The following is a 3,894-nucleotide window of genomic DNA, read 5'->3' on the forward strand; positions in this document are numbered from 1 at the left end:
TTCCGATCCAATGTCCTGGATAATCATTGTCACAACAATACAAGAAAAACTCCAAAAGAAAACATTTTTTACTTTTTGTTGTAGGGGTATAAAATTGTTGTAGAAGACATTTTTTAAAAGTCACTCTCAAAGACAACAGTTAAAGCGTTTAACTGTTGTCTTTGAGCGGGACTTTTAACAACAGTGTCTTCTACAATAGTTTTAAACCCCTACGACAACAGGTAAAAAATGTTATTTTTTTCAAATAAAAAATAATTAATATAAAAATTCAAATATTATAAATCATTCAAAATAAAAAATTGAAAATAAAATTAATATACAATTTTCCAAAGTTACAAAATAGTATTTACGACATTCTAAAAGTTTCATAAGCGACCAACTAAATGATTCATAAACATGATAAATTAAATACAGCAATAACCATAAACATAAAAATCTTAAATTAAGTAGAAAATCAATCTTCACTAAGAAGCTACATCAACTTCTACTCCGAGGTCTACTTTTATGTCATAGCTTTGCATACATTCTTGTATCCAAAATGAAATGACACATTTGAAGTCCAGGGAGAATCTTTAAACCATTCATCAAATTCTACTCCGAGGCTTCATCAACCCTGCACTATCATAAGAATTCAGATCAAGAACAACATCTTCCAACATGTATACTTGAACAAGTCAATGCTTGTCACATTTTAAGTCAAGAGAGAATCTTTAAAGCAAATAATAATTATGTACTGCTAGTGTGACAACTTCTCATACGCACTGGGATAGATAGGAACATAAGACCGATGAGATTACGGATAGGAGAAGGAAAGGGAATGAATGAACTACTTCATCTCAAGCTATTAAAATGCAGTTAGGTATTTACCGAAATATAAAATTAGATTTTATAAAATTAAGCATCATATAATTTAAGACATAATTAAGATGATAAACTGCACCGAGAAAAAGCAACAAATTGATGACTCATATCATACCGATAATGAGCAAAATTTGAGTTTGAACTGATGTTATTCTCACCTATTTGATTCAAACCCTTGGTTAGCTCTCACAGAAAGACCTGCTTCGTAATGCTGGAATTGACATCATCACAAAAATTTTATGGCATGTTTTACACAACCCCAGGTCATCAAGGTGAAAGAAAACTGCCTTCTCCATATTAAGAGCCAAACTACTGAAAGTGAACGAAAAAGTAACAAGGAGAAGTCAGGTAATCCACCTGATTTAATTTGTTGGCACTGAACTAATAAAATTCTCGTCTTCTTTGAAGCTGCATGCTTATATTTTAGAGCCAGAAACTAAGAAGAATAAGTAAACAACAATACAACTATTCAAAATGTATAGATGTAAATATGTCAAAAATGATATTTCGTTTCTTCCATTTGTTTATACATAATAAATGTTTGTTGATTTTTTGGTGCAATTCCTACATACATACGTGTATATAGACTTTATTGAATGGCTCTCAAAATTAATTCTAATCTTTATGCCAACATTATGTACTGTAGTATTGCATGAAATCCCAAAATACGAAAAACTAATTACGTACATCATGTACCACAAAAAAACAAAGCTAAAACCAAGTATGTGAATTATATAGAAAGTTGTGTTTTCTAAGATCCATCCTGAGACGTTGAATCACCTATGATCAATCAATAATAATATATAAAACAAACTAAACTAACTCCATATATACTTCACTAGTTCACTAGATTCTCAATAGATCATCAGGCTTATGTTACGATTCTGAAAAAAAATAAAGGTTGGAAATGAAAAATACCCCGGGTTAACAGATAAATATTTGGATGGTGTTTCATAATACAATCATGTAATTAAGTTTTAACAATACCATAAATAATAAAGAATCCAATTACTGATGATACCTACGTATACAAACAAAACAACATATAAAAAAATATGGCGATGAATATAAATGAGGACGAAGCAATTCTTTAAGAACTACTCGAAAGAACTGTTGGCAGCGAGCATTCATCCCCATTGAAGTAAAATTTTGTGGGGAACCCATCTCCATGGCTCACATCAATACCCTGTATATGTTTCCTGATAAAAGATATCAATGATTGTTGAGTAAAGAAAAATGGGGGAAAAACATACATAAACAACAATTGGGTGCCAGAGCCCACGACAGCAGAGACGAAGTCGCCAACTGTATCAACCTCTGAAGGTTGGATCTATAAGTTGCTTCCATGTCGACGCCATTCGCGCCTTTATCCTATGATAGATGAACGTCTATTTCATTGTTTGTCCCTTTGAATTTGAGCCCGAATTTGAGCAAATATCTGAGCATGTCTATTTCATTGTTTGTCCCTTTGAATCCTTTCACCTTCAGTGTCTTCAAAGTTTGTTTCGCACCTTGGTAACACCTTCAATGCAACATTATATTAATTATAAGTTTCAATATTTTCAAAATCCCACACACACACACACACACACACATATATATATATATATATATATATATATATATATATATATATATGCATATACTTAAAGCATGTAGCTACAAATGGTGAGAATCCTGACGCTGAAAATTTCTAAAAACATATTGTAAAGCACATGCCCATCTCCTTGGTCCGAAAATTCGGATTGAAGCTTGAAATCAATCATATGCCCATCTCCTTTAGTCTCTGTGCACTGATAATCATACATTAGAATCAATTCAAGGAACTAGAAAACACAACAAACAAACCTATTAATTTTGATGCCTCTATAACTTGTTTAATTCATCACTATTAATTTTTATTTAGATGTGTTTCCTCAGCTTGCTTCTTGTCTGTGCCAGAACATCATTGTGTGGCTCTTACTCTCGGAATTTCCTCTGACAGACCCCAGAAGCAGAGTTGGACTTCATGATAAAAACTGGCATTTACTCAAGACTCACCAAAACATAATAGATCCTAAATCAAAATGGAAATACACACACCCACAGGCCACAACCCAACCAGAAAGAAATCAATTCAATCACACAAAAAAAACTCAATCTTGTCAAGTTCAGTAGATTCGACGGCTATTACTCACAATCAGAATACTACACATACCAGAATAATAATACCAAAACAATGAAATAAACCTCCGTCAGCATCATTTCATAAAGCTAAAAAAAAGAGTATGAAAAAAAAAGAAACCGGTCCCTAACCTTAAAGCGTTGGGCGTGATGATCTGTGATGCTCAAATGCCCAAAAACTCTGATATGAAGCCAGATAGATAGCTAGGGTTTAGTTTCAACCTCCTCCGTCTCTCTCTCTCTCTCTCTCTCTCTCTCTCTATGTCGAGGTGTTTTCTTCACTTTTTGGATCGGCAAGCCAAAACTTCGTGGTGAAAGAAGAAAAAAAGGTAAGAATTCAACAAAGGAAGATGCTCCGAAGGAGGAAAGCACCGTTGTCGGAGAGAAGAAGAATAATCGGATGCAGAAGACGTGGAAGAAGAGGCTAGGACAAGAAATTTGGGGCTTAGGTAATATACGTAGCGTCCTTTTGGACAAGATAAATAATATAGATATAAGTAATATATTGTAATAAAAAATAAATAAGAAATGATAGTTAATATAAGATTTGATTTGATTGATAGATTATAATTTGTTTGATTTTTATTGATTATATATTATATGAAAATAGTAAATTATTATTTAATTTTTTTAATAATTAATAAAAATATGAATAATATTATTTATAAAGGGTAATATAGTAATTTAAAATAATTTATGATTTGATTGATGTGAGATAAATAATTGAAAGATGTATAAATAATATGACAAAAAAACGTGAGATAGATAAGATAATTTATAGGTAGATTAATTATCTATAACTTCAAACACACCCTTAGAAAATATGTTGTATTGTTGGGATCCCGATTGTTTAATTGGGGGAAAGAATTA

At 31.8% G+C, this 3,894-nt stretch overlaps 1 long non-coding RNA gene across 4 annotated transcripts; it reads right to left on the bottom strand.

Moving 5' to 3' along the window:
* Positions 1–292: 292 nt before the first annotated feature.
* LOC140865989 (uncharacterized) lies at positions 293–3,458 on the bottom strand. 4 transcript variants are annotated; one of them, XR_012144775.1, is made up of 4 exons: positions 3,157–3,458; positions 2,115–2,383; positions 1,020–1,072; positions 293–613 (listed from the first exon to the last, which is right to left on the bottom strand). It is a non-coding gene; the product is annotated as an uncharacterized lncRNA (long non-coding RNA). The 4 variants fall into 4 exon arrangements; XR_012144776.1 differs by having other exon boundaries at positions 1,219–2,383; XR_012144773.1 differs by having other exon boundaries at positions 1,020–2,383.
* Between the last annotated feature and the right edge of the window lie 436 nt (positions 3,459–3,894).

Source organism: Henckelia pumila, chromosome 4 (assembly GCF_033568475.1).
Source record: "Henckelia pumila isolate YLH828 chromosome 4, ASM3356847v2, whole genome shotgun sequence".
In the NCBI taxonomy this organism is placed as follows: Eukaryota; Viridiplantae; Streptophyta; class Magnoliopsida; order Lamiales; family Gesneriaceae; genus Henckelia; species Henckelia pumila.